This window comes from Rutilus rutilus (genome assembly GCF_951802725.1).
Source record: "Rutilus rutilus genome assembly, chromosome: 9".
NCBI classification, from domain to species: Eukaryota; Metazoa; Chordata; class Actinopteri; order Cypriniformes; family Leuciscidae; genus Rutilus; species Rutilus rutilus.
The window spans coordinates 11205468-11224147 of NC_140223.1; the positions used below are offsets into that span (position 1 = coordinate 11205468).

At 42.5% G+C, this 18680-nt stretch overlaps 1 pseudogene across 1 annotated transcript in view; it reads left to right on the forward strand.

Annotated features, from left to right (window-relative positions):
• LOC311297548 (NACHT, LRR and PYD domains-containing protein 3-like) overlaps positions 1-18680 on the forward strand; it is a 42448-nt pseudogene that overhangs the window by 7116 nt on the left and 16652 nt on the right. The window contains exon 7 of the transcript XR_014630305.1: positions 3800-3970. The product of XR_014630305.1 is annotated as an NACHT, LRR and PYD domains-containing protein 3-like (transcript). The remainder of the gene's footprint in view (positions 1-3799; positions 3971-18680) is intronic.

Here is an 18680-nt window from a genome sequence, read left to right on the forward strand (position 1 = left end):
AAAGCATGCGGTATTAAAGTGAACTCGCACAATGGGTTCAAGGAAAGTAATTTACAAATGTGTTCGATGCAGCTCGGTATACGCAACAACTGGGGATATTAGAAGACATGTTTGTCTAAGTTTTATTGTAAAAATATAGGTATCAACATAATGATGTAGTTGTTTATATTTTTAGCTTCATTGCAAGTGTATGACATTTGGTATAGAAATAAACAATGGTAATTAAGTGCTTTTCCTAAAAATGAGACAGAAAATACAGGGTATTAACACAGTATGAACTACAAATAAAGTCAGTATGTGAGGCTAAATAGATGTGTTTTAGACTGAATTAGGTAAGATGTGTGCTTCCATTTCCGTTTCAGCAATCCCTTCACTCGATTAGGATGCTCTCTTTTGTTCTGGGCGGCAAGTGCAGTAACTGTAACATCGGGCATATTTTGTAGTATTAAACACATATTTATACCGACTTCATCAGGCTCCGAAAATTCTTCACAAAGAACACAAAGAATGGCCTTCTCAGCTGCCATAGTTGCAACTCTTGCGTCATCAGAACAGTGTGTTCAACACATCACCGTTTCTGTTTAAAAAACGTTGTGCAACGTTTTGTCGGGGCTGAACGCAGCCCTGTAGTTAACTGACAAGCTGAGCCATATCGCATTAATTATCGCGGACGTATTGCCTGCGATAATTAATGCGATATGGCTCAGCTTGTCAGTGAACTACAGCTCTGGGGTGCGTTTCCCGAAAGCATCGTTAGCCAACTATGGTCGCAAGTTCCCTCGTTACCAATAGAGTTCAATGGACATTGCGATGAACTTGCGACCACAGTTGGCCAACGATGCTTTCGGGAAACGCACCCCAGTGTTGTAAATGCCGCTCCATCTGAAAGCAGGTGATGGCGATTTACTACTAATCAAGGAACCGGCTTTACTGACGAGATGCGCCTAACAATGTCATGTGATATATCGCCCAGCCCTACTCTGATTGGCCATTGCATTCAAGAGATCAGCAAACGTGTCTGTGATTGGCTACAATTAGGGCTGCGCGATAGACACGTAATCAATATCAATAAAAAATGCGTTTGATAAAACGTAAAAAAAAAAATTTCTTCGTCGGAAGAAACCAGAGGTTGCAAAGCAAGTTTGGTTGCATGAACAAAGGCAGTAAGGCACTCGCTCTCTGGTAACCTAGCAACTAAGGGGGTGACACGCTAACAGCCAATCATTGATTGATTGATTGATTGAGTACTTTATTATCCCCTTAGGGAAATTTTGTTCACATACTCGCATACACATACAGCACCAACAATACACGTCACATAATAAGAGAAAAGAGAATGAAGACAATAATAATAAGATACACAAAATCATCACTGAGACCCGCTCAGTACGCAGCTGCATTACCTTTGTTCAACAATTTGACTGCCTGTGGCAGGAAGGAGTTTTTCCCCCTGTTTTTAAAAATCGCTGGCATCCTGAACCTTCGCCCAGAAGGTAATCTCTCAAATTTATCAAACAGAGGGTGCCTACTATCTGCTGTGATTTTTGTTGCTTTACTGAGGCATCTGTTAAGATAAATTTGTTCCGGAAATCTCTCAAGGGGATACCAATTAGTTTGCTCGCTGTACTTAAAACTTTCCTAATTGAACTCTTTTGTTTCAATGTGGCATTTCCAAACCAACAAGTGATACAAAATGTAAAAACACTTTCAATAAAAGAATTATAAAAAAGTCTGAGGACTGAGACACTTATATTACATGACAACATCTACCTAAGGAAGTAGAGTCTTTGCTGTCCTTTTTTGTTCACATAGCCTCTGTCCATTTATCCCACCTCAGTTTATGATCAAAGATGACCCCAAGATATTTGTACTCTTCAACACTTTGTATTGGCTCTCCTTTGATAGTGGTTACACTCACTGAAGACTCCTTCCTAAAATCAATGCACATCTCCTTTGTTTTTAAAAATTTGACATGTCACACGAAGAAATAAATTCATTTAAAACAGGTCCATGACTGTCCTCGTCCCCCTTTAGGAGACTGACTAATGCAGTATCATCTGCAAATTTGATAAAAAATCTGCCTGAGTGTGCACTTATACAGTGATTTGTGTACAATATGAACAATAGGGGTGAGAGGACACAGCCTTGTGGGGATCCGACATTAGTAATTTGTTTCTCCGACATTGATCCACCCACACTCACTCTCTGTACTCTATTCCTTAAAAAATCCCGCAACCACATAATCAGTCCCCCATCCAGGTTAAACTCTGTGGTTAATCTTTCGACCAACACAGTTGGCAATATTGTGTTGAAAGCCGATGAAAAATCCGCAAATAGGATTCTCACGTGGTTTTTGGAATCTTCACGGTGTGAATATACAATATGCAACAATGTTAAAATTGCATCATCTACTCCCTTATTTGACTGATAGGCGAATTGTAAAGGGTCCAATAGATGCTGGGTTTTTGACACTACATACCTTTTAACAAGCCTTTCAAAGCTTTTAAACACCAAAGAGGTCAGTGCAATTGGTCGATAATCACTGAGCTCTGGTTTATTGATTTTAGGAAAGGGTATAATTAGTGAAGTTTTCCAAATAGTTGGTACTATGCATCGATCTAAAGATCTTTGGAATAGTGAAGTAAAAACCGTGGATAATTGCTCAGCACAGTTTTTTAATACTCGTCCACAGATGCTGTCAGGCCCGGGACTCTTATGAATATTACAACTATGAAACATTTTCTTTACATCCGCCTCTTTGATGATAAAGTTATTAGTTGATGTAAGTAAAGTTTCCTCATCCCTGTTAGTATTCTCACTATTTCCTTCAAAACGTGAGAAATTATTTAACCTATTCGCTAGCTCCAGATCCCCGCTTTTGCTATCTGTGATCGTTATATTTGTATTATATTTTCCTTGACCTTTATGTGATACACTAATCATCATCCTAACACCTTGCCATGCCTGTTTTGAATTACCTTGTGACATTTTAGCCTCAATTTATTGTTTATATAGGGCCTTATCTACCTTAATTTGTCTTTTAATTTCCCTTTGAATATCCCTTTTAACTAAAACATCATTATTATAATATGCTACCTTCTTCTTATTTAACAGTTGTTTAAGTTTCTTTGATACCCATGGTTTATTATTTGGAAATAATTTATACGTTTTCGTGGGTAAAACTGACTCCACACAAAAATGTATGTAATCAGATACCACATCTGTGAATGTCCTGCGAATGTCATGTGCTGTATGGTTGCGCCCAGAGCCGTTGAAAAACGTATTTAATCATATTTAACAGCTCTGGTTGCGCCATATTGTTGTCTCGTGTTGGATTCTTAAGTAACAGAACCGGCGTGGAGTGATAAGTGGGAAATGAGTGCTGCAGCGAGCGAAGAAAACGTTGATAAAACAGGAAAAGTCAGCTCCCCAGTATGGCAGTTTTTTGGGATTTTATGAGTCTGACCGTAGTCTGCCTTTATAACTGAGTGGATTATAATCAGAGGAAGGTTAAGTTTAAAATAAAAATGTTTAAATGTAATATATTTGTCTCCTGGTCCTTATTTTAAATAGTTCATAAAAAATATCAATAATTATCGATATCGACCGATATGAAACACATATATCGTGAACTTGTGATACAGTTTTCAGCCATATCGCCCAGTCCTAGCTACATTTCTCACTGTTGCAAAAACATGTTGTAAATAAAAACATTTGACCATGAACCTTGGATAAGAATTTTACTTTGTTAAATAATATTGGAATTGAATTAAGCTGTTTGATTTTCTTCTCTCTACAGGTTGAGGGATTGTGATCTCACAGATGAAGGTTTTGCTGCTCTGACTTCAGCTCTGATATCAGACCCCGGACACCTGAAAAAACTGGATCTGTCTGGGAATAAAATAGGAAAATCAGTGAATCTGCTGTCTGATGTACTACAGAATCCTCACTGTAAACTGGAGATACTGTGGTAAGATCATATTTGATTCTCACACATGAATCACAATGTAAAGTATATTTGAAGTGTTCAGCCTCTTTCTGCTGCTGTGAGTTCAGCTGATTGAGCTGTAAATGATTGAACACATGAGCTGATCCTCAGTATTATGATACTGCAGGACTGAGAGTCATACTGAAATACACACTTTCACACACAATCAACATTTCAGTCTCTTGACTTTAAACAGACTCGAGCTCAACACAGTCAGAACTGAGAAATGAAGAACATGCTGGATTCATTCTTACTGTTCATTATGTTCATCTTTCTGCATTGACACTTTCTAAAGTATAGGTTTTAATTTTGTAAAATGAAATCACATACACACTGTAACGGTGGTGGCCTATGGAGCTAGAATTGTGTCTTTATTACATGTGAGAAAATAAATGATCTGAGAGAAAAAAAAAGTTTGAGAGAAAAAGTTATCACACTGATAGCAAAAAAGCATTTCATGAGAGGAAAAAAAGAATATTTGAGAGAAAAAGTTTTCATACCAATAGCAAAAAATAATATTTGAGACAAAAAAAAAGTTTTGAAAGTATTTTCTCATAGAACATAAAAAAATATAAATTTGACATTTTTAAAATTATTACTGAGAAAAAAAATCTCTCTCAAAATACTTTGAAAAAAGAACCTCTCAAATATATATTTTTTTGCTATCAGTTTGAAAACATTTTCTCAAAAAAAAAAAAGAAGAAGATTTTCTCTCAAAACGCTTTTCTTTGCTCTCGATGCAATTTCTTGCTCTCGTGTCAGGATTTTGCTTTCGCTGTGAAAATTGTGTCATGGGCGGGGCCACGTTCCTATTGGCCAGTCGGGTGAGCATCGTCTTGTCTTGGGAGTCGAACTGAATCATTACACCATTGTTCGGTTCACCGGCATAGATGCCGCCTCTGCCTTAGTTGAGCACGGACACTCCAATGTTTGGGTAAAATGATGACACACAACCCACAGGTGTTTCTAATGAATTGATTGCATTGTCTTTGAAGTCTATGAAGTAGAGCCAATCAGACAAATGAAACAGCTGTGTGGGTATTCGAAATGATGGGACGACATGAAAAATAAACCCATGAATTGAAGCCATGTAAAGATCTCTTGAACTAAAGTGTTTGCCATTAATGTTGGTTATAATTATAATGTAACTATGTAAGCAGTGTTTCCCACAGAACTTTTAGAGACAATGATGGTTGGACCTCAGTTCAGGGGAACGCAAGGAGGGTCCTGGGGTATGCACCCCTGGCCGGAAATTTGTACATGTTTAAGTCAAATGCATCATTCTGGTGCGCTCTGAGAGCAACATTAAGAGGTAATTTCACATATGCATAGCCTTCATGTCAACTTATCTGTATTTCCTCCATTTAAATTGCATAGCCTAAGGCAGGGATGGGCAACTTCGGTCGTGGAGGGCCACTGTCCTACAGAGTTTAGCTTCAACCCTAATTAAACACACCTGAACAAGCTAATCAAGGTCCTCAGGATTACTAGAAAATTATTTTGAGCACTTCTTGTGTTGTTTTTGCCTCTTCACGATGACTCGCTTAAATGTAAATGTACAGGCAGGTGATTTTTTTTCAGGGTTGGAGCTAAACTTTGTAGGACAGTGGCCCTCCAGGACCGAAGTTGCCCATCCCTGGCCTAAGGCAAAGATTTTAGAGCTCTATAGCCTACCTATAGTGAGAGATACTATAAACACATGCTAAACACATTAATAACAATCATTTTAGGTTATAGTTCAGTTATAGGTTCAAACAGGAAATGTATCATATTGACCTTAAAACAAATAGTTTATTCTGAGTCCATGGAGTAAAACTGTACAGGAGGTTGTATATGATGAACTAGGGCTGGGCGATATATCGGTCAGTAAAGCCAGTTCCTTGATTAGTAGTAAATCGCCATCACCTGCTTTCAGATGGAGCAGCATTTACTACACAGAGCAGTAGTTCACTGACAAGCTGAGCCATATCGCATTAATTATTGCAGGCGATACGTCCGTGATAATGAAGGGGAAATTGCCCCGGTTGTCAGTGAACTACAAAACTAGTGAAAACTTCACTTACAGTATAACTATCAAAATCAAAACATTCATTTGGCATTTGATTTAAAAATAGTATAAACCAGGTGAGTTTGCAAGTTTACATAGCATGATGGCTAATTAGTGATTAGCTTTACTAGCGATTAGCAAGCTAATAATATAATACACATTCATTCATGAATATGAGTGCTATTTTTTTAATGTTTAATCTTCAGTGATGCTGAACTTGCTCAGCCAGCTACCCATCGAGTTGTGTGTGTCATCATTTTACCCAAACATTGGAGTGTCCGTGCTCAACTAAGGCAGAGGCGGCATCTATGCCGGTGAACCGAACAATGGTGTAATGATTCAGTTCGACTCCCAAGACAAGACGATGCTCACCCGACTGGCCAATAGGAACGTGGCCCCGCCCATGACACAATTTTCACAGTGAAAGCAAAATCCTGACACGAGATCAAGAAATTGCATCGAGAGCAAAGAAAAGCGTTTTGAGAGAAACACTTTTTTTTTTAGAGAAAACGTTTTCACACTGATAGCAAAAAATATATATTTGAGAGTTTTTTTTTTTTCTAAGTATTTTGAGAGAGATTTTTTTTTTCTCAGAAATAATTAAAAAAAATTCTAATTTATATTTTTTATGTTCTATGAGAAAATACTTTATCTAAATTTTTTTTTAGTCTCAAATATTATTTTTTGCTATTGGTATGAAAACTTTTTCTCTCAAATATTATTTTTTCTCTCATGAAATGCTTTTTTGCTATCAGTGTGATAACCTTTTCTCTCAAACTTTTCTTTTCCTCTCAGATCATTTATTTTCTCGCATGTAATAAAGACACAATTCTAGCTCCATAGTGGCCGCCCTAACATAAATTATTTTAAAGAAAACTTTGTGCGCCAGTGTTACGTCCCTAAAGTGGCTAAGGGCATGAGGGAACACAACATAAAATAAATTTATATTTTCCCAGATGGTTTTAACCCTGGTACGTGTTTAAGGCGCTGGTGCAAAAGAACACAGGAACAAAGGGAGTTTAAATTAAAGAAAAATAATACATTTATTCACAATATGAGAACTCAAAGAGAGAGAAACTAACAAAAATACCGGACACAGGGAGTAAGAACCTGAGCGGGGCTAAATCAAAGAAAGAAATAAAACAAAACCCACAATAATCCCCCCTTCCCAATAAACTATCAATAAATTAAAAAAAAAAAAAAAAAACATCTTCGGCGTTCAACACGCCCTACCTAAACTATACTACTTAAGAAAACTCAAAACATAAATATAATGTAATGTAAACCAATATAAAGAAAACATAAAGACTTAAAGTTTTTACATGCTTCGAAAACAACAAATCACTGAGAGAAAACAAACTGTTAATTAAAACAATTGAAAAGATTAAACAAAGAATCAGAAAACAAAAACAAAACACGCCAACATTCCAGCGTGGCAAAACAAAACGTCTCGGTTACTAACTTAACCTTGTTTCCCTGAGATGAGGGAACGAGTATTGCGTAAGTAGCTTACGCTATGGGAAAAGTCCTTTTCTCGAGAATATTGAAGCTAGAAAAAGTTATTTTTAAACGCAGTGTGGCTGCACAGCACACACAGATGAGCGGCGAGCATGGTCATTGGCTGTGCTGCGGCGACTGCACGAACCTATGATGGGGCGGGTCAGACGCTTAGTCCAATCAGGGCAATTCGCGCCCTGACACGTCAGAGCCCGCTAAGATGGGCGTGGCCAAAGGCTATAAATTGAGCCCATCGTCCGTCAAAGTCTTTAGGTTAAATCGACTGAAGCGATCCTTGACCAAAGCACGAGCATGGCAAGTTACGCAATACTCGTTCCCTCATCTCAGGGAACCGAGGTTACGTTAGTAACCGAGACGTTCCTTTTCGAGATTTCTCTCCTATTGCGTAAGTAGCTTACGCTATGGGAACCCCCTTCAAAATGCCGTGCGTGCTTAACCCTCTGGGGACCAAGCTGTTTTTGGGGTCCTTGAGATGTTCTGACATGCTCTGGCATTTGTGCTTTTTTCAGTTATTTATAAACATGTTAATGGCTAAGGTGTAAATTCACTCTATATAGCACAAACAGGGCTACCATAATATGCGAGCAACGTGTATGTAGATGTTTGTGTTTTTAAGAGAATAATGTTTATGCGTGGTTATTGGAAAAAATTTAAATGAAAGTTGCTGAATTAAGACCACAAAACACATATTAAATATGTGTCCACAAGACTTTTGACTAATTGATGTTGTCCCTTTGAGTTCTAGCTTCAAAATTATGTGAAAATAGTCTTGCTTTATCGTTCACAAAAAAAAATACATTGATTTAAATGGTGTAAAACAGGTTTTGCTTGGAAAGCCAATATGCAAGGGGGAGGAGTAGTTTACACCTTAGATTACAATGTCCCACCCACTCTGCATAATGACTCTGCATAATTAGCCATTCATTCAGGTGTGACACTGACTGAGCCACAATGCAAGGACAAAAGATGTATTTAAAAGAAGACTTATATTGACCATTTAAGATTTCGCTTACATCTATCTTGTAAATATGTTTTGCTATTTTATTAAAAAATTTACAATTACAACAATAATTACAATTTCAACAATATTTCAAGTGTACTCTTTCTTTGTAAAAAAGAAAAAAGATTATAGGCCTACATTTTATCATATGTAGGCTATTCATTAGTTTGAATATAGCAAATATATATATATATAATGTTAGATATGAGCAGAAATTGCTAAACAAAAGCTTGTGGCAGTATATACAGTAGCCTAAAAACTGTACCCAAATCTAGTCAACAAGTGACTGACTGTAACGTTGTTTTTATGAAATATTAGGGCATATAAATGCTAATTTGCAGTTTAATACGTTGCTTATACAAATACATTTTATTTCAACATATTCCAGTCGATTTTTACTCATCTCAGTAGGCTATAGCAAAGCAGTTTATTCTTTCACACACAGACGCGCGATTCATATTTAGGCTAAACAGTCTTTACAAATATGTACCCTTCATTCATCTCACAGAAAGGCGAGTCATATTATAGAAATGCGATTCATCTTTTTGCGGTTTGCATAGGCCTACACTAACGTTATTCCATAACGTTATTCCACATCAACACTTGAGAAAAGAAAACAGCCTACCTCACTCCTCAGCGGGATCTGCTCCTCATATCAGGAGATATTGCTCCTCATATCAGCACTGTTCTGATGAAACTTTTCTCCATAAGGTAGGCTATATTATGCCTCACTCGATTGCAACGCGCTTTGTTTACAGCTGATGTGGGCGTTCTCAGAATTTGCGTTTGAATAGCACGAGCTCTCCGGGGAGTGGTCAAATTACTTTTGAATGGCTCGTAATGAGCTCGACTGGAGTCGCTCTCTTTTTGTACAGATTACAGAAGCTGAGAATATTTGTTTTTTATATAAATTACTTCATTTAAAAGATGCGATCTCAAGCTTTATGCCCGTGGGTCTGTTTGCCTGTTTGACTGAATTTTCGCGGAGTTATAGATCATTTTCGAACGCGTTTCAAATGGGAGTTTACTGACAGAGAGAAGGCAGAAATCGCATCATGTTCATTTTTCTTTATTTGTCAAAAAGCAAAACACTTTATTTTTATTGTGAGTATACAGAAAAAAAATAGAAACTGAACAGGACCGACTGATGTATTACACGAAAATGAAAGATCAAAATTAACAGAGCATTTAGTGTTTATTTTCATTGCTAAAAAAAAAAAAACGAGCAAAACGCGCGGGCGCGTTTTTGGTCCCCAGAGGGTTAAAGGGCACCTATTATGCAAAATTCACTTTTACATGGTGTTTGAACATAAATGTGTGTTGGCAGTGTGTGAGCAAAACCACCCTAGAATGATAAAAATCCACCCAGTGTTTTTTTTACAATCTCAATAAATCATAAGCACTGTCTCAGAATGAGCTGTTCTAAGATTCTACGCAATGTGACGTAGAATTGCACAGGCCCCGCCCAAGACTGTTGATTGACACTTCAGTTTGAGCATAGACCCGCCCTGAGTGAGCTGGACACAGAGTCCGCCATTTTTCTACGCTTGAGCAGCTGTAGACAAGAATGTCTCCTAAGCGATTGAGGTGTGTTGTTGTTGGATGTAAGCATGAACATATCAGTCTTCATTTACTCCCGTTGTTACTCGAGGATGGATCAGTACTGTTCGTGATCCAGCTTACAGTCTCCGGAGCGACAGGACTAACGTTACTGACCACGGCAGAAATTAAAGTGAGAGCGCGCACTTTATGACAGCTCATCGAGTCGTTTTACGGATATAAGGTTTACCAGTTTATTTAGCACCCACTGAAAAGGTGTGTATATATTTGTTTACTGTTAGTTGTAACGAGTGTTTTGTGTACTTCGCTGTGTATGTTGATGATAATGAAAGGGAGAGAGAGAGAGTTTATGGATAAGACTTTAATGCTCACTTCTTATACTGTGTTTATTCAGCTCTTACTGTGATTCTCTGGAGTAAAACTAACGCTCATCTTTTGTGTGATGTACAATAAACTTCACTGAACTCATCAGTATATTTTGGTCATCATTCGGACGGGGTTTGCTACAGCAGGCTTGTATTAATAGTGGATAAAAGCAGATGACAAATAAATTAGAACCATAATTAAACTAAACTATACCTGTTCTACCTCTATACAGCATATATTCTCTGGCTCTGTGGGCATTATTGTTCGACTCCGAAATGAACACCCAACTGAGAGTTTCTGTTGAGATTGTCCTTCTGGTTCTTCTGAGTGCAAGCTCGTGAGGCTCCGCCCCCTGGGCCGGCAGCAGCAGTTAATTTGCATTTAAAGGGATACACACTAAAACAGCACGTTTTTCTGAGCCCCCAAAAATGACAATTTAAACATGCTGTAAAAAATTATCTGTTGGGTATTTTGAGCTAAAACTTCACATACATACTCTGGGGACATCAGAGACTTATTTTACATCTTGTGAAAAGAGTCATAATAGGTGCCCTTTAACTTCGCTCTAATAAAAGCCTGAGGCAAGATGCCTGAAGCCTAAGAGTAAAGTATGAACCCAATAAGCCGGTCAGTGAAGGGCTCCATAATGAGGGCCAAACCTTAATAAATAAGTAATGTATAGTATATGAACTATAGTTCGTGTAAAACAGGACCGGATAATATCGGGCCCATGTTAAAGAGAAACCCCTTATATGATGTATGTATAGTATAATATATGAACCATAGTTTGTGTAAAAACAGTATCGGGCCCACGTTTTATGGGGGTTTTGTGCTTACACATTTCATACTGACAGTACCCTGGAATGCAGAGCAGGGACTTGTAGGTTATAAAACCTGATAAATGTGGACGGCGAGGCCCAGCCGGCCGCTGCACAGATATCCTCGATGGGTATTCCACTTGACCAAACCCAAGACGAGGCCATGCCACTTGTGGAATGAGCTCTGATGCCTAAAGCCCAATTTATACTTCTGCGTCGAACTTACGCCGTAGCTACGTCGTAGGCTGTGTGTAGTGCGCGTACCCTTCGGAGTACCCTGACGTGCACCTCTCCAAAAATGTAACAACGCGTCAACTCTACGCGGACGCAAGCGCTGTGATTGGTCTGCTAGGACCGCTCCCTCGGGTTTCACATGCTCCCTCTGCGCGCGTGAACGCGGACAACGACGCAGAAGTATAAATGAAAACCAACGCGTTGCCTACAGCGTAGACTAGATGCTCCGGCGTAGGACCGACGCAGAAGTATAAATCAGCCTTAAGGGGCAGTGAAGGCCCTTAGACTCATTAGCCACATCTATAGCGTCAACTATCCAGCGCTATAGCATCAACTATCCAGCGTGATAATCTCTGCTTTGAGACAGCGAGACCTTTGGTGCGGCCGCCAAAGCACACGAAAAGCTGTTCTGACTGTCTGAACGAGGCAGAACGCATCTTGATACACTCTGAGAGCCCTGACGGGACAGAGTAAATGCGTGTCTCTTTTGTCCTCTGGTGAGGAAAGAGCTGCTAGGGAAATAACCTGTGCTCTGAAGGGAGTGGAGAGCACTTTAGGAATATACCCTTGTCTTGGCTTAAGGACGGCTCTGCAGTCGTTAGGTCAAACGGACATGTTCGTCTTTTAGATATGGGAGCAGGGCTCTGAGCACTAAAGCGACCGCTCTCATCTCCAGACAGTTGATGTGTAGGCACTTCTCTGGGCTTGACCAAAGGCCAGAGACAGGCCTGCCCTCGTAGAGGGCTCCCCAACCTAGGTTGGAGGCATCTGTCGTGATCAATTTTCTCCTCAAAATCACACCCAAACTCACGACAGACTGGTACCAGTCGATAGCTTTCCAGGGAGTCAGGGCTTTGACGCAGCCACGATTCACTCTGATCAGTAAGTGGCTGGAGCGCCACGCGTGAGCTGGGACACGGCTCTTTAGCCAGCATCGGAGCATGTGCAGTAATCCAAGCTGGAGCACCGCTCGTACCCCCCTCAAACCAATCGTTTGAGGGGGGCGCGGGCACCTGCTCTGAAAGATGCCGCTAGGCACTGAATAGAGAGCGCGCGCTCTGAAGAGAGGTGCGCTTTCATTCGCATAGTCTATTACTATCCCCAGAAAGGAGATATTCTGGCTGGGAGATAGTGTGCTCTTGGAAAAGTTGATCTTTAGACCCAGCCATTACCTACACATTTTAAATCGCCCAAAAAGGGAATACGAAGCCCATTTATTTGTATCTCTATATATAAATAATTAACCACAACGAATTACAATTAATTATGAATATACAGATGGGCTATATATCAAATTTGTGAATGCCTACAAAATTAATGTCACATTGAATAATTTGTTTGTCTGCCAACTGAATCATGCCATTTTCTTATCAACTCTTAAAGGGATAGTTCACTTTGAAATTAAATTTTGGTTTGTTTTAGCTTACCTCAAGGGCATCCAAGATGTAGGTGTCTTTTTTTCCGCAGTAGTTTCAATTTTGATATTTTTAGGTCAAACCGTTCTTGTCTGTCAGTCATTTAATGCAGGTCTATGGTTACTGGGTTGTAAAAAAATAAATAAAACTTGCATCACAAGGTGTAAATGTGATTGTCAAAACATTTGGTAACTAAACTGAATTTTATTAAGTTTAGTGACAACATGTTAAAATGATTACATGGTACAATGACTGGTAGGCTAGGCCTACTGTTTGTATAGCTTAACACAAATTTAACTATTTCAATTCAATACTTGGGATTTGATTTAAATCTTGATTCAATATTGACTAATTTTGGATAAATATTAGGAAGGCTACAGTAGATCGCCCACATGTTTTTTCTCATGAAAAAAAATATCTCACATAATGCTATGTAACCATATAAAGCCCTATCAGCTGGTATTATTAAAGGTTACAAATAACTAATTAAATCAAATATAATGTGGTTTTCATTATAATAACAATTATGTAATGACACAAGTATAAATATAATAAATATGTAAAAAAGTGCAGTGCACATATTCAGCAAAATACTCCTCTTTATCTATTTGTTTTAGTCATCTAACATGCTGCTGGTCATTAAATGGTTTAAATGTAATGTTCTGTGACACAATTGTTCTCCTGTTTCATATCAAGAGTAACCTGCTGTGTGTTGCCATCTCTGCCTCCCTCTGGCTGCTGTTGACAAAAAGAAACGCGTATGTGTGACGAAGTGAGCTTTTTGGGTTTCCGTAGTGTAAACAAAAGCATAGCGGAAAAGGTTTACGGTGCGAATGTAGTAGTGACGCAGTCGATAATTTCCAGTTAAATGCTAGCAAGAAAAGTGCCTTTTATGCCCGTCAATGTGTACCACTGCACTGTGAGTAATAAAGCCCGAGTTCATTGCTGCAACCATCCGACACTTGACTGTTTTGTGCTTCGGCTCTGTTAGCCCGGACCACTATTGGCAAGTTACCTGCCACGAGCCAAGTTATTATGTTGAGACCAGCTCGCTCCCAACCACGGTTCGGAGCGTGGAAGCTGTTAAGGTAACACTGGGGGCTTCGTCCGGGATCTAACAAGCAAAAAAAAAAAAAAAAAAAAAAAAGGTTCATCGGACGCGGAATGACGGCGCTCCGGGGCTCGAGCTAATGCTAGCGCTAGGACTACGAGGTCTGTTGAGATGGAAACCCCAAATGTAAGCACCAACCCGTTTTTAACGGATATAAGAGACATTAATGTGGACTCAGTTAATCACGGAGACGGCCGATATGCCGACAGCACCAACCCTTTCGCGGCTGGCACAGAACGAACGTTAGCCGCGGACGGCGCGATTGTTTACGGCCGGATGCCGTCATTCAACCTAGCTTCGCCCCCCACACCACCGTCATCACGGTTGACTAACCCGTTCCTAATGCCCGTGGAACCTCAGAATAAAACAGATGGTGAGTCCACATACTTTTATCAGCAAACATGTGACTGTTCAAAACGTATGACATCCAGCTCAGCTGCAGCTCCATCGTACAGTTTGAAAAATAGCCCCACTCCAACGTTTGCCCTTCGCAGTGCAAACCAGCTAGCTAACCCGTTCACTTCCATGAGCTGTACGGCACAAAACCCATTTTCCCCGGCCCACGCATTGCTCTCCCAGTTCACTTCGACACCTTTTCCACCCTGCATGCCCCGGCCCGTGGAACGTAGTAGAGTAATAAGCTATGAAGATGACTATGCCTCACACTGTGATCGATATCAATATGGTCAGTCAGCTGTGCAAAGGGCCAAGTCGGCGCCACTTATATCACACAAAGAGCCAGATGTTGAAATAATGGACACTAGTGATGATGAGTATTATGGGCATAAAGAGAGAATTCCAATATTAAAGCCAGGCCATTTCGATGGAACGGGCTCCTGGAAAGACTTTATTCACCGATTTGAAAGCTGTGCGAGGGAAAACCATTGGTCAGAAATGACAATGGCGGTTCAACTGAGATTCAGCCTGACTGGCGCAGCTGGAGCTATCGTCCATAAAAACCCCAGATCTGACCGCTGGAGCTACCGGCGGATTGTGACTGAAATAGAGACCGCCTACAGGCCGCGCTCTGACCATGCGGCAGCCATCGGCATTGAACTGAGACAGAGAGTTAGGGGGCAAAACGAAGCCTTACACCTATTAAGGGATGACATATATGAGAAAGTGTCCATTGTGTATGCTGACCGTACAGAGCTGGAGCAGGACGCCATCAGTGTGGAGGTCTTCACCAACGCCCTGGCCGACCCTGAAGTGGTGCAAAAACTACTGGAGAAGCAGCCGCGCACCCTATCCAGAGCGTATGACATTGCACACAGCTACGAGACTACCAAGAGGGCCGCCAGAACGGTCACACAGTTCATGCAGCCTGGCCAACGTGGTTTCGTAAATCAGAGAGCCACAGTACGTGAGAATAGCAGCAGGCCAGCTTGCGTGGAGCCAGTGGGGGTAGCTGTTTGTTCCATCGACTCGCCAGAGAGGGCTCCAAGATTTAATCAGCAGCGGCGCCAGAAGAGAGACACAAATGTCAAAATGCCTATGGGGGATGTCCAATGCCATAACTGCTCCGGTCTGGGGCATATCCAGAGGAACTGCCCTTCCCCCCGTCGACCCAGACAGCAAGGCTGGACAGTCAATAAGAACACAGCACCCGACACAGGTAAAGTGGTCACCTGTACTGCGAGTCAGGAAGATGACGTGTGTGTTAAAATATGGATATATGAATTGGAAATGTGTGCTCTGCTTGACTCTGGTGCTAGGAGGAATGTGTTGCCCCTCCATGTCTTTAACTCCATTCCCACAGAGTCCAGAACCCCAGTGGAGCCATCTGTCGCACAGGTCCTGCACGGTATCGGCCCCAGTGGTTTGGCAGTGCTGGGGGAAGTCAACCTACCAGTACAAGTTGGGAGCAGAGCTACCAATGTGAACTTTATTATTGCCGACACAACAGAGAACACAGAGGTAATTCTGGGGCACCCTTTCCTCCATCAGACAAGTGCCCAGCTGGACTATGGTCGCCGTGAGATAACCCTCTTCGGTGAAAAGGTACCTCGTTTTAACCCAAGCCATCAGTCCCGGGTGCACATTGTCAGAGTGGCCCGCACAACAGTGTTGGAGTCTGGGTGTGAGTATGTAGTGCCTGGCACCGCCCATCTGCGCTATGCTACTGAGGGAGACCTGATGCTGAGCCCAACCAAGGGTTTCATAGAAAAGCACCATGTTCTTGTGGCTCACATCGCCGTACAGGTGCAGCGGTCAACCAATGTGCCCATCAGAGTCTTTAACCCTGGTGCCCTACCTGTCACCTTGAAGAGAGGTGCTGTGGCGGGGATTCTACAGCCAACCACGGTGTTGGGGAAGGTGGAGCCCCAGCCACCCTTGGCCCCACCGGCCCTTGAACCTACTAACTCTGTCTGTGCTTCTTTACCGACCCACCTGCAGGTCCTGTATAACGAGAGCTGTGGTAGTCTGTTCAAGGGCGACAAGGAGAGGTTGGCCCGCCTGCTACGGTCTTACAGTGATGTCTTTTCCTCTGGGCCCACTGACCTGGGCCGTACGGGACTCGTGCAGCATGATATCCTCACCACCCCGGGTCCACCTGTGAAACAGCAACCACGCAGGATGGCTAGAGACAAACAAACTGCAGCAGACCAGCAGGTGCAGCAGAGCCTGGACACTGGTGTGGCCCAACCCAGCAACAGCAGCTGGGCTGCACCAATCATTATAGTCAGAAAGAAGGACGAGACCTTGCGGTTATGTGTCGACTACAGGCCCCTAAACGAGAGAACCATAAAGGATGCTTATCCACTGCCCCGCATCCAGGACACCTTAGACACACTGTCCACTGCCAGGTACTTCAGCACGCTGGATTTAACATCAGGGTACTGGCAGGTGGAGATGACGCCGAGAGCCCGAAAAGCTGCTGCTTTCTGCACCCGTAAGGGCCTGTTTGAATGGAACGCGATGCCTTTCGGACTGTGCAACGCGCCAGCCACGTTCCAGAGGCTCATGGACCGTGTCCTGGTGGGGCTGCAGTGGGAGACATGTTTGGTCTACCTCGATGACATCATTGTCCTGGGGCGGGACGGAACTGAAATGTTGGAGCGGCTGAGTCAAGTGTTTGACAGACTACGCGCAGCCAACCTGAAACTTAAACCGTCAAAGTGTGTCCTGTTCCGAGAGCAAGTGGCTTACTTGGGGCACATTGTCTCCGCCAAAGGTGTCGCCACCGACCCCCAAAAGATCCAAAAAGTGGCTGGGTGGCCCGCACCCCAAAACGTATCTGAAGTGCGTCAATTTATCGGCCTGGCATCGTATTACCGACGCTTCGTTAAAGATTTCGCCTCCGTTGCCAAGCCCCTCCATGAACTGACCAAAAAGTATGCACGTTTTAACTGGACGGACGAATGCCAGGAGGCGTTTGAACAGCTGAAAAGCCGTCTGACGTCAGCACCCGTGTTGGGTTATCCCCTCGACAGTGGCCAGTTACTCCTCGACACGGATGCCAGTGACTGGGGAGTTGGAGCAGTCCTCTCCCAAGTGCAAGAAGGTGAGGAGAGAGTACTCGCTTATGGGAGCAGGAGATTGTCAGCCACTGAGCAAAACTATTGCACCACCAGACGAGAACTTCTGGCAGCTGTCGAATTCACCTCTCATTTCCGGCAGTACCTGCTAGGGAGATCATTCATCATACGGACTGACCAAAGCAGCCTGCGTTGGTTGACTCGGATGAGGGAGCCCGAGGGCCAACTCGCTCGCTGGCTGGAAAAACTGGCAGAGTACGACTTCCAGGTGATCCATCGTCCAGGGAGACACCACCAAAATGCAGACGCGCTCTCCAGAAGACCCTGCGGGATGTCCTGCCCATGCACAGTGCCAGAGCCTAGCCTTCATAACCAGCTTCAGCACAAAGGGATTCAGTGCAACATGGCAGAGAGTCCAGCTGCAGAGGATGCTGGGGAAACTCCTGCAGAGCAACCTCCAGTGGGAGTAGTGGTGCCCAAAGGTAGCTATGGAGGCAGCCCTGCAGTCAAGCCTAAGTATCTTCCAGTGGGGGTAGTGGAAGCTGTCAGTGACAACCCAGCTGCCTCTTCGTTCCGTCCAGGTGTCTACAGGGTCAGTGAGCCAGCCCAAACCAACCTGTTCAGTGGTTGGACCAGGGAGGAGCTAATCAGTGCCCAAGAAGCTGACCCAGATATAGCACCAGTAAGGAAGTGGATGGACAAAGGGATGGGCAGGCCATCCTGGGTTGACATAGCACCCTACAGCCCTGCCACCAAAGCCTACTGGTCACAGTGGAAAAGGCTCTACCAGAAAGACAGAGTTTTGTTAAGGAAGTTTTACTGTACGGATGGAAGGGTGTTCTATCCACAGATCCTGCTGCCTCAAGAGTACCGCGTCTCAGTGACAGAACAATTGCATGATGGCCCAGTCGGTGGCCATTTTGGAGGAGAAAGGACCCTCGCACGTCTCAAGGCCCGGTACTACTGGTACAATATGGGAGATGACGTCACCCTGTGGTGCCGTACTTGCACCAGCTGTGCAGCGAAAGCCTCAAGCCGCCATGGGCACAGTGCGAGTTGGTGCCCCCTTTGAACGGATCGCAGTTGATTTAATGGGACCATTAAATGAAACTGAAAGGCACAACCGCTACATAATAGTAGTACA